The sequence below is a fragment of the Loxodonta africana genome, chromosome 16, assembly GCF_030014295.1.
Source record: "Loxodonta africana isolate mLoxAfr1 chromosome 16, mLoxAfr1.hap2, whole genome shotgun sequence".
NCBI lineage: Eukaryota > Metazoa > Chordata > Mammalia > Proboscidea > Elephantidae > Loxodonta > Loxodonta africana.
Window position 1 is genome coordinate 68,439,528 of NC_087357.1, and position 12,307 is coordinate 68,451,834.

Genomic DNA, 12,307 nt, shown 5'->3' on the forward strand with positions numbered 1-12,307 from the left:
GGCCTTCCTTCCAGCATCTTGTATAACCTTCTAGGACTGACCAGGTGCGTTAAGCCTGTGAGTATAAACACAACTTTTACAATTTTTATTACCTTAGAACACATAACACATCCACATGGAACAAAATTCATATGATTAAGAAGGTATACAGTGACGGTTCCCTCCTGCCTGCAGCCCAGTCACTCTGTCCTCCCTGAGGCAACTCATGTTAGGGTTTCTTATGCCTCCTTCCAGAGACATTCAGTGCAGGCATAAGTATGTGTGTGAATGTAACATACACTTACCGTTTTTTTTTTTACGTAAACATTAATTTATTGATACATTTTCACAGTTTTACATTTTTTATTATTCTGTGTATTTTTCTCTAACTTCTGTTTCTCTCCAAGTTAGTACTAGTAATTTGACTGAACAAATTAACAAGAGTGAACAGAATACTAAGGAAGTAATTTTTTTTTTTAAACCTGTCAACAGTATTTACTGCTTTTACTCAGTAAACACTTATTGTGTGCCTGTGTGGCTGCCAGAAGTGAAAACACAACTGCTATCATCCAGATGCTCACAGAGGGAGATAATAAAGGGACCTAACTGGATGTGTGCTGTGACAGAAGTACGTGCACAGAAGGGGGCACTGGAAAGCCTGTGGTGGGTGACCAGAGGTACTCAACAGATTGTTCTTGTGAGCACGCAGTCGTATGTTTATGCTAGTGACAGACATTAATATTTATCAATATTTTATGATTTTCAGAACCCTAAATTCCAGGCCCACCCTACTGAATCAGGTCGAGAAACTGTTCTAGGCTCACTTAGGTAGTCTCTAGATAGTGTTCCCTTTTAATCAAAGAAGTTAGTGTTGAGATTTTCAGGGTACCAAGTGCAATTACAGGGTAAGTGAAGATGCTACCTCAAATTATAAACCTTATCAAAGTTAGGACCCCAGATCAAAATAAATGCAGAAGCAATGGGAGATACTTTCTAACTCAATAAACAAACCACTAGGGTCTTTTTTTTTTAAGTATGATTTTGATAGGTACCTTGATTAAATAGTTATTACCTGTTTTACATCAAATATCAGATTGGGTATTCAAAAACTATTTATTTTTCTTTGTTAAGAAATGTAGGTGCAATTTAAAATTTCAGTCTGGTAGATTAGAATCTTTATTGCATTTTGGTTGGATTGGTACAAGAAAGCTAAAGGGAAGTTAAGATTTACTTTGGGAGTAAAATACTATGTTAGAGGTCACCTACTTCCCACCCAAAACAAAAGTCTTCTCTAATATCCTTAGATGAACTTCTAATCTTAAACACTTTCAATGAGATGCTTACCATTTTTATACCTCTTCACTGCTAGAATATTAGAGATCCTGTCCTGTGATTCCCTCTCCTCTTGCTCTTTCCCCTTCCTCCCTCCCTCCCTTCCTTCCTTCTTTTCTCCCTCCCTCCTTCCCTTCCATTCATCCTTTTTCTTCCAACCATCCTTTTATTCTTCCATCCTTCCTTCCTGCCCTCCTACCTCAAGAGCAGAGTTGAGTAATTGACTTTCCCTAATCCATAGTATATCATCATCACCAACATATAGGATGCTTTTCTCTTGTTTTATTTGCCCTATTCCTTTTTCTCAGAGGACCGCATGGTAGTGTGTTTGATGAATGTTTTTACAGAATGTACATATCCTTATTTACTTTTACCCCTGTATACTATGTTTCCAAGCTCTCCCCTCATTTCTGTGTATGCACCTGGATTGTTGGGTGTAACCGTTGGACAAGGGTCCATGGCTGGAATTCATGTTACTTATCTGCTCTCCTAGAGGTGGATGCTGAGGTTGTCTCCAGCACCCTACTCTCATGGACAATGCTACCCCTGAACGTCCTTGTCCACATCTGCTTCTAGTTCTTCAGCAGATATGTGTGCTGCATGATATTTCTATTTCCGGGGTGTTCCATAGTGTATTGAGCCAATCGTCTATCAATAGACCTTTCAGTTATTTCCAGTCTTTCACCATCCTTCACCAACTATGAATAACCTTGTACATTTGTCAGTTTGCACACATATAAGCATGGTATTTTCAGTCACCTCATATGCATGTGAAAGCTGGATAATGGATAAGGAAGACTGAAGAAGAATTGATGCCTTTGAATTATGGTGTCGGCAAAGAATATTGAATACACGGAGTGCCAGAAGAATGAACAAATCTGTCTTGGGAGTACAGCCAGAATGCTCCTTAGAATTGAGGATGGCAAGCCTTTGTCTCACATACTTTGGACATGTTACCAAGAGGGACCCGTCCCTGGAGAAGGACATCATGCTTGGTAAGGTAAAGAGTCGGTGAAAAAGAAGAAACCCCCAACGAGGTGGACTGACACAGCATCTGCCACAATGGGCTAAAGCACAGGAGTGGTTGTGAGGATGGCACAGGACTGGGCAGTGTTCCGTGGTGTTGTACCTAAGGTTGCTGTGAATCAGAACTGACTCAATGGCACCTAAGAACAAGCATATCTCTGGACTAAATTCCTAGAAATGGAATTGCTGAGGCAAAGGGTCTGTGCATTTGTTGTTTCTATAGATGCTGCCAAAATGTATGAGGGTGTCTCTTCCCCACCCCTCATCAAAACTATTTCCTAACACTAACGGTCATGAGACTCAGACAGGCTGGGTGACTAGGCTGCAATAATATAGCCAGTTAGTGTGGCCGTGTGTCCCAAGTTTTATAGAGTCTGGGAGATTGCCTGTAAGTCTGGGGGCCTCAGCCGCTCATCAGATGGTCTGGTGAGCAAGCATTCACCCTGCCCACCCGTCTGTGAGGGTGAGAGCAGGAGCTCTGCTTCTGGGGCCAAGGAGCCCACCACAGGAAGGTTCTTGGGGTCCCGAAGGAGGCTGTATGTAGCCCCTCCCTGCCCCCACCCCCCTGCAGCATCTTCATAAATGGCCCTGTCAGAGTGAGACATCCTTGTGAGCCTCGAGTGGCGTTGCTTGGAGACAACTGGGCAACAGATCTGGGTTATTTAAAGGAGAGAAAGAGTGGGAGGGAAGGGTGACAGACTGTTTATTCAGGGATGGATGGTCTCCCTGCTGCAGGGTTTGGCAGTTTCCCTGGTCCCCATTCTTCTCAGTGTCCAGAGCCTGGGATTCTGCAGTGGGGTCGGGGGACTCTCTGCATGTTGGGGGCACTGTAAAAGTGCTGGCTAGGGGAGGGAGGAGGCGACGGCACAGGGATGCAGCCTCCCAGGGCATCTTTGATGGCAATAGTAACCACAAATATTACTATGGATTGAGCTTCCTTTCCAACAGCCGTTTGTTAAGGGCTTTAAATGGATTAGTTCAGTGAGTCTCAAAACCCTTTTGAGGTAGATATAACTATCCCCATTTTATAGACATGGAAACATGCTGAGAGAGTTTAAGCAACTTGCCTGAGGCCACACAGCTAATAAGTGGTGGAAATGTAATTAAAACTCAGCTCTGTCTGTTGCTGAAGCTGGAACGAACCATTGCACTTCGCTAGAGTTAGCAGGGCCCTAGGAAGCACCCGCTTTCACCCCAGCTGACCCTGGAAGGGCGTGTGTCTGCTCAGCTGAATGCTCCCATCTCTGTTCCACCAGCACCCTGATTCTACCTCCCCCTGCAGCAAACATTGCTCTGAAATGACCACTCACCTGTCTGCCTTTCCCATGGGAATGTGAGTGCCTGAGGGCAGGGCGGGGTCTTGCTCACCTCCGTGTCCTGAGCTGAGGGTTAGAAACTTCCAAATCGATGTTGCATGGAGCTCAGACACTTGAGCAGCTCCTCCTGAGACAGGGCTCAGCTGTCTGTGAGCCCTTAGTCTCTCCCCACAGCCCTTCAGAAACCAGAAGATGATGTCTGGTATCCTGGTACCCTGCCCCTTGAGACTCTTCTGTGCCCGGATGGACAGCAGCGCAACCTTTTAATCTAACCCCAGAGGCTGGGGTTCTGCTGGGGACTCAGGACCCACATTCCTGGGACACAGACCCCAGGCATGGTCAGATCAGCTGGGAGTCCACTGAAGCTGGAGGAGTGGAGTGGTGAAGGCTACTGGGGTGTGGGGGCATGGGGTAGCTGTCCTGTGTGGTCTGAGCCACCCCACCGGAAAGAGGTAAACTCTCCAGTGCCCCAGCCTTCAGAGAGAGGACAGCTCGAGCTGGCTGGGCTGGGTTGCAGAGGGAGGGACAAACCAGGCCACTCTTGCAGAAGAAGTCAGGTCACCTATGGGTCCTGGCTTGGCTGTAGTCAGCACTGTCCCCTCACCCTCTGAGGGGGAGTGTGGAGGTGAGTGGGGAAAGATCCTGAACCGTCTAGTTTCTGAAGTCCATCAGCTATCACCACTATCCATTTCCAAAAGTTTTTCATCACCCCAAATAGAAACTCAGTATCCATTAAGCAACAATTAGGATGGAAGATATGATCAATACAATGAAGAATCCTGCTGATAACTATGTTGCCAAGTATTGAGCACCTATTCTGTGCCAGGCTGGGGCGCTCAGGTCTCAGGACCCTGCAGGGCAGTGAGGGTGGAAGCGAAGGAGTCCAGAGCAGGGACCCCAAGGGTGGGGGAGGGGAGGGGACCAGGGAAGGCTGCCCAAAGGAGGTGGAACCTGAACTCGTGAGCTTGCCTGGCAATAAGAGTAGACACAACAGCAGCTGCCATCAGGGAGCCTCACTGAGTGCCAGGGACCCGTTTAATTCTCCAGACACTCTCAGGAGGCAGGACCTGCTCTTCTGACCACTTTATGGATGAGGAAAATGAGACTCAGCAAAACAGGGTGAAATGTATCCTGTCTGTATTAGTTTCCTAGGGCTTCTGTAACAAAATATCACAAAGTGGGTGGCTCTAAAGAACAAGAGCTTCTTGTCTGGTAGTCTGAATTCATGGTGTCAGCAGGGCCCTGTGTTCTCCCAGGGCTCTAGGGCAAGGTCCTTTCCTGTCTCCTCCAGCTTCTGGTAGCCGCAGGCGTTTCCTTGGCTTGCAGCTGCGCGTAACTTTCTCTCCCCGTGGCTGTTTTCCCTCTGTCACTTTGTGTTTCTTCTCTTTTATAGAACACGACTCACATTAGATCAGGACCTGCCCTATTCTAGTAAGACCTCATGTTAATGGATAACACTTCAAAGATTCTATTTCCAAAACAAGGTCCTGCTCACAGGCACCAGGGTTTAGGACTTCAACATTAATTTCTGGGGGACACAATTCAATTCATAACAAGGTCACACAGCGATAAAGTTGCTGAGGTAAGATTCAGGCCTAGGTCTGTCCTGCTCAAAGCCAGTGTCTTTAACCCCCAGACATCACACAGAAGGGGAGCTGAATAAATGTGGGGCTCTGGGTCCTGGGAGTCCCTGGGTGGTGCGAATGGTTAACGCGCTTTGACTGCTAACCGAAAGGTTGGAGGTTCCAGTCCACTCAGCGATGCCCTGGAAGAAAAGCCTGGCAATGTACTTCAGAAAACCAGCCACTGAAAACACTGTGGAGCACAGTTCTACTCGGACATACTTGGGGAGTCAGAGTTGACTTGATGGCACCTGGCTTGGCTGAGTCCTGGAGGTAGAGCAGTGGGCCTGAAAGGCAGATAGGCAGTGAGAACGGCAATGTGGCGGGCAGAGCAGACAGCAGGGGATCGTCTAAGTTGGGACACAAGTACCAGGAATAAGTTACCTGTGGCTCAGAGACCACCTGACTTGGGGGAAGACTGCTATCCCCAAGATACCCACCTGGTCTGTGTTCCTGTTTTTAGCGATAATAAGGCCACGAGGAGCAAGGCCAGGTCAGCTCTCTGCCCTGACGTTGTCCATTCCTCGGGGCTCAGTTGGACTCAGCCTGTGGTGACTGAGTGGAACTGGGAGCAGAGCAGAGCAGCAGAGGCATGGTTCCCATCTTTTGTCAAGTCTCATCTTTGCTGGTTCGAAACCAGCTCCTCTGCCTTCCGGCCAATCATTTGTGCCTGTCAGGAAACAATTCTTGACTGGTGTGATTCCACGAGGGAATTTGGGGTTCCCACAGCTTATGTTTCTGCACAGGGACTCACTGAGTTGCTCTCTTCAAAGAGCACTAACACCTTGCTTGGGCAGAGGAGCCTACAGACAGCCACAGGCGATTCTTCTGAAAGTGTGAGTAATGGGGTTACTCATTATTCTTGGTGGTAGTAGCTCATCTGGTTTTGGACTCTGGTGAGTTGGTGTGTGGGTGCCGCACATACCCACATATCCACACACACTCACTTGCACATCCACACTCCCACCTGCCTGCCGAGACACCTGCACAAACATGCATACCCTTCTTCATACCCCTGCAAACAGGAGTTCACATACAAGCAACCCAACAACATATGTGTGCACACACGTTCACACACCAGCACCTATTTATGTAGGTACCCACAGGGTCCGGGCATTTTTTTTTTTAAATAATTTTTATTGTGCTTTAAGTGAAAGTTTACAAATCAAGTCAGTCTCTCACACAAAAGCCCATATACACCTTGCTACACACTCCCAGTTACTCTCCCCCAATGAGACAGCCCGCTCTCTCCCTCCACTCTCTCTTTTTGTGTCCTTTTCGCCAGCTTCTAACCCCCTCCACCCTCTCATCTCCCCTCCAGGCAGGAGATGCCAACATAGTCTCAAGTGTCCACCTGATCCAAGAAGCTCACTCCTTGCCAACATCCCTCTCCAGCCCATTGGGTCCTGGTATTTTTTAGAAGATGAAGTGCTGTTTTGGGCGCTTGTGCATGTGGGATGAGGAATGGTGGTAGTGCCGGCAGGGAGCGTGGAGGTGAGTGGGGGGATGTCCAGAGCCTTCTACTTTCTGAGGTCCAGTTCTGGGACCATGGATCCTTTCTCAGGGGTCTTTGGACTTCTGCTCTGAGCTCCAGCCTTCTCAGGGAGCCTTGCTGGCCCACTTTGCCAGCCCAGTGGATTCTTTCTCTCTACCCGTCTGGCCAGGACAGGGGAAAGAGGGCAGAGTACCTTCTTCTGGGTGTGCCTAGGGCTACCCTGTGTCTGTTCCTTCTTCTTTCCTCCAGTGATCAGCTCCCTTCCCCCTCCTAGGCCCAGGGTCTGGGAGATCTGCTCCTGAAGGCTTCTTATTGTTGGGGGACCCCAGCCCCAGGCTGCTCGCTGCTCTGAGCAGGAACTTGGCAGTCCCTCTGCGGGCTGGGGAGTAGACCACGAGGCTGAGGACTGTGGTTTGGATGCAGTCTGTGGACCTTCCCTGAGATGCCTCCAAGCTTCTGGGGCCTATCACCCGAGCCCTGAGGCTGCATTTTGGTGCCAGGAGGGCCCTGATTTCTGGCTCTTCCGAGAAATCTCTGCCCTGGGCTTTGCCGCTTCATTCGACAAGAGCACCTAGTGTGCATATGGTGAAGACAAGTGAAAGAATGAAGATGCGCCAGGCACTGTACTGGGGACCACAGGACAGGTCAGACCTGGCCCTTGTCCTCCAGGAGCTTGGTCTAGATAGGCAGACATCCAAGCATGCAGCATCTGCTGGGGTATGAGAGGAGGGTGAGGGGACCAGATGCAGTGTGTGGGTGTGTGTATGTGTGTGCTTGTGTGCCCCTAACCTGTTCCCAGTCATTCGGGCGAGGGGGGGCATTATTCTGTAGTGCAGCTTCCTCAGGATGGCAAGGGCATCAGCTGGTGAATCTGAGGGGTGTGGGATATGGGGCGTGGTCAGAGGAGGAAGGAAGGGAACCACGCTTAAGGATAGAGCCCCTAAGGTGCCCCATGCACTACACCTGGGCATCACATGTGCTGGCTCATTGGCTCCTCAAACACCTGTTTGAAGGAGGATGGGCTGTTTTGGGAATGAGGAAGTTGGGATCAGGGAGTTTATGTCACTTGTCCCAGATCACACAGCCAGTAAACTCTGAGCCCATTTGACTCTAGCTCTGCTGAACTCTGAAGGTGAGGTCTGCTTCTCCAGGCCGCTCCTGGAGTTTCTCTGCTGCTCTCCTCAGGCACGTTGGATGGGGCATGGGGAAGCCTGGGGCTGAGGTAAAGTCTGTTTTGGGCCTCAGTCTCCTCATCCATAAAACAGGAATAATAAAGTACTTGCCTCTATGCCTCATAAAATAATCCAGGCGAAGCCCTTAAAGTGGTTCTAGGGACATGGCCAGAGTACCACAAATGACAGCCAGTCCTCTTGTAGTCTTTATTAGGAGGGTCACAGGAGCAACGTCCTCCCAGCCCAGCGCCCTCTGGTTGACTTTGGAGAGAGGCAGGGCCAGCGCTGCCTTCATCTTGGAGCTTCCCGGTCCGGTTGAGTCCCGCTCCAGTCCTGACTTCCGGGACTTGGGAAGGGGCGAGGCAGGTAGTGGTAGGTGAGGAAGAAGGATTTCCCGAGTGTGGAGCTACAGAAGGAGGAAATGACTCACCAAACACAACAAAGCCCGTCTCCCTGAGAAGAAGCAGCGACGAGAGAGTGAACGCACGCGGGTGCCTGCGGGGCGTGTGAGCCGAGGGTGGCGGGGGCCGCAGGAGCATCGGGGTGGGTGCCAGCCCGGCGCGGCGTGGGAGGCTGGGACAGACTCTCGTGGGGGCCAGAGATTGTGGGTGTCACTGCCAGGAGCCGTGAGGGTGGGGGCAGAGGGACTCCCTCCCCTCCTGGAGGTCCTCCTCTACTGCTCCCTTTTCGCCTCCAGGGTCTGAGGGGGCGCATTTCCCTGCGTGTCCGGGAGTCCAGAATTAGGAGAAGCCCACGGTTGATCGGATACTTCGCTCCTTAGGGACTTGGCTTTTGACAGCTGGGGTGGCTCGGGCCCAGAGAGGGCGATCACCTGGCTCAGGTCGCACAGCACAGAGAATAAGACGGAGCCCAGAGCCCGGATTCTCGTCTCGGTCCCGCCGGAGCTCGGCCTGGCTTTGAGCAGAGAGGGCCAGGGTAGCCCAGGCCCGCCTACCTCCACGGAGCTGGAGTCTGGGAGGGGGTGTGGCGTCGAGAGCCTGTGCTGCGTTCTCCCGCGAGGAAGGCTGGATGGAGCGCTGGGGCACCTTCCAGAAGGAGCCGAGCTAATGACAAGGGAAGAGGAACTGGTTTCCCGGGCAGTCTGCCCCCGCCCCAGACTCTTCCTCCCTGCGAGGGCGGCGGGTTTGGGGGGCGGGTTTAGGCAGGAAGCGCGGCTGGGGAAGTTGGGGCCCGCCGCTCCATCCCTGCCGGGGAGCGGCGGCTCTGCGCTGCCAGTCCGTCCCGGCCTGGGGTGAGTGTGTCTTTAAATCCGAGCCCCCCGCCCCTCCGCAGCCGGGGCCGGGGCTCCGCGGGCCCCGCGGCTGCGGGCGCCGTGATTGGCGGCCGGTCGGGCCCGCCCCTCGGCGTGGGGGACGCGGGGGAGCGGCGCGGCGCGAGCTGGTCCAGGCGCGCGGCTCGCACAGCAGGCGAGCGCGGGCACCGGCTTTCGTGGTCTTGGCTCTCTTGGCCTCGCCTCGTACCGCCCGGCCCGCCCGCCCGCCTCCGGAGTCGCCTCTGCCCACGAATGGGCTGGGGAAGTTGGGAGGAAGGAGCCGGAGCCCGCGCCTGGCGAGCCCCGCCGCTGCCTAACTCGGCGCCCGCAATTCGGGCGCAGCGCGCCGGCCGCAGAAGTGCGGATGCCCCCGGGAGCCTCGGGCAGGCAGGTACCGACGCGTCCGGATCCTGGGCTGGCGAGGGGAGGGCCGGTCGGACTCCGCGCACCCCAGCCGGGCTGCTTGGACCGCCCACTCCCCCACCCCTTGAGCGCACATTTCTCCAGGTTCCCCGGAGGGGAGTGGTGCTGGCTACCACCATTCCTTCTCACCACCCTAAATCGGCACGGCGTTGGTGCCAGGGAGGGAAGTGGGAGCTCAGATGTGGAACAGCGAACCGTTATTGAGTCGTTTTGTATATGGGGCCTGGGGAACTCTGTTCTCCTGCGATTTCCCCCGGACTGGGTAGACCTGGGCTGGTGAGACCCCCACTCTTCATTGCCAGGCCTGGTCTGGCAGCCCACAGCCCGGCTTCCTGAGAAGTTTCAGGATCCAGAGACAGGCTGCTGGGCTGCTCTCTAGAGGCCCACAGAGGGGTCCAGAGGTTTCAGTGGGCTTTGGCTTGGATCCAGGGCCCCATGTGGCCTTCCACTTCAGTCGGCCTGAGTATCCCAGGAGAATGCCTTTTCAACTTCATAAGGGGCAGTGACCTGTCAGGAGGCAGAGTGTGGTGTGAGAGTGTGGTGTGAGAAAGGCCGTCTGCACCAAGCTCTTTAAGGTGCCAGGATGCTTGGAACAGGTTTGTCTCTTGGGGAGTCAGAAATGAAAAAGAGCTTTGGGGCCTCGAGAAGCTTCTAGGCTTATTGACTCTTCCAACCAGAGGTGCAGGCACCAACTCCTTGCAGAACAGTGGGATCCAGTTACTAAGCATTTCTTAACTGCCAGGGAGGGCTCTGCCTGGGGGGGCATGGGTGGTGAAGGACCGGAGGGGGTCTGTCCTCATTTGGCTTAGCTCTGTGGGAAAGCAAGACAAACACAGAAAGTTGGCTGATAGGAGGTTTGTTGCGAGTCCTGGACAATGGTAGTGGAAATGCCAAGAGGCTACACACATGATTAATTGCTAAAGGAGTGATACTGGTTGTAATTGGTCACGGGGAGCTAGCATCCAGCTCTCATGACACCATTCAGATGTGTTTAAAGTGCTCCAGCTCAGTACCCACCTCTCCTCAGTACCTCCTAGTAATTAGGACCGCTCACCGCCTCCAAGGCCAGTGAGCAGTGGGAGAGCTGGGGAGTGCTTCTGGGTATGTGTGTCCCCCACCCCCAGGTTATATTTTTCTGCAGGTGGGTTAGGCTGAGCACGGGACTCTCCCAGTTGCCTTGAGGCTCCCGAGGTTTGACGTCTAGAGCCAGCCTTACAGGAGGTTCAGAGGCAAGTGGGAGGAAGTCTCACTTCCTTTCTGAAGCGCCTCCATTGCTGGGGGTTGGGGGTGAGGCTGGGAGGCTGAGAGGCACTGGGCCAGACGCTGTTTCCTGTGAGTGCAGACAGGCCTCAGGTAGAGGTTCTGCCATGTCTGGGGCTCTGTCCCCCCTTCCAGGACTGTGCCCCCCGCAATGTCCCTGGCAGGTTTCTGCTTTTCTGGAACACTGCGGTGGCAGTGTGCTTGGGCTGTGGCCTTGGGCACTGCTCTGCTCTGGGTGTGGGAGTTGCCAGCTCGCTTGCAGCCCTTGGCTGGCACTGCGAAAACTTGGGTGAACACACCCACCTGCCTCCAAACAGGTGGCCCACGTTGACCTAGTTCACCCAGCCACAGGTGGGTGATGCTTGTGTGGACAGAGACGTGTGTGCGCGCTCAGGTTTAGACACACGGGCAGAAACATAGAGGAAGTGGATACAGAAAAGGCTGAAGACAGACACAGGGAGGCAGTAGTACAGGTGGGCAGGAGTCCAGAGACACAGACGTGCATGTGACCAGGTGGACAGATGCAGTCATGCACACAGGGACACAGACATGTGCAGGGGCAGACATATATAGGAAGTCCACATAGACCACATCTGGGACACAGACACATATACCTGCCAGAGTCACCTGACAGCAGAAGCCAAAGACAGACTGAGATAGCATCTGAGGCTCCATTGCTCAGTTATCACTATTGCTCTGTGTGGCGGCAGGGTCCAGAAGCTGTTCTGTTGGGTGCACCTGTGTTCAGGTTGTACCTGTCATGTGGCCTCGTGTCTGGAATCCCACTTTGAAGATGGGGGCTCAGTATCCTCCATTATACTTGGAGAGCCATTTGGCCTCCCACTTTCATGTTCTAAAAAAACTCTTTGCCGTTGAGCCGATTTCCAACTCATGGTGTCCCCAAGTGCTTTAGGGTAGAACTGTGCTTCACAGGGTTTTTAATGGCTGTAATCTCATACTGCAAACCCTGGTGGCGTAGTGGTTAAGTGCTACGGCTGCTAACCAAGAGGTCGGCAGTTTGAATCTGCCAGGCGCTCCTTGGAAACCCTATGGGGCAGTTCTACTCTGTTGTATAGGGTCACTATGAGTCGGAATCGACTCGATGGTAGTAAATGGGTGGGTAATCTTATACTTGATGACAGCTGGTTTGTTTGTTTTTGAATCTTATAGAAGTAGGTCACCAGGCTCGTCTTCCATGGTGCCACTGGGTGGGTTCGAACCACCAATCTTTTGGTTAGTAGTTTAGTGCAAATTTGCACTACCCAGTTCCAGGGCTGGGCTATGCCTAAAGTACCATCAAGGGTTCCTTGAACCTTTGATTCTTATCTTCCCTGGGTGTCCAGAAGCTTCCTGAAGTGAGGTGGTGTGGGCGGGGTAGCGTGTTCCAACTGATTTTTGCCTCCATGGAT

The 12,307-nt window shown here is 52.5% G+C and overlaps 1 protein-coding gene across 3 annotated transcripts in view; it reads left to right on the forward strand.

Moving 5' to 3' along the window:
- The first annotated feature begins 9,134 nt into the window (after positions 1 to 9,134).
- The window catches only part of PALD1 (phosphatase domain containing paladin 1), a 90,679-nt gene continuing 87,506 nt past the window's right edge, over positions 9,135 to 12,307 (forward strand). The window contains exon 1 of one of the 3 annotated variants that reach the window (XM_064269666.1): positions 9,135 to 9,194. The gene's annotated coding sequence lies outside the window, so the exon portion shown is untranslated. Of the gene's footprint in view, positions 9,195 to 9,442; positions 9,607 to 12,307 lie in introns of those variants that run through there. The other 2 variants (XM_064269664.1, XM_064269667.1) reach the window with 2 other exon arrangements.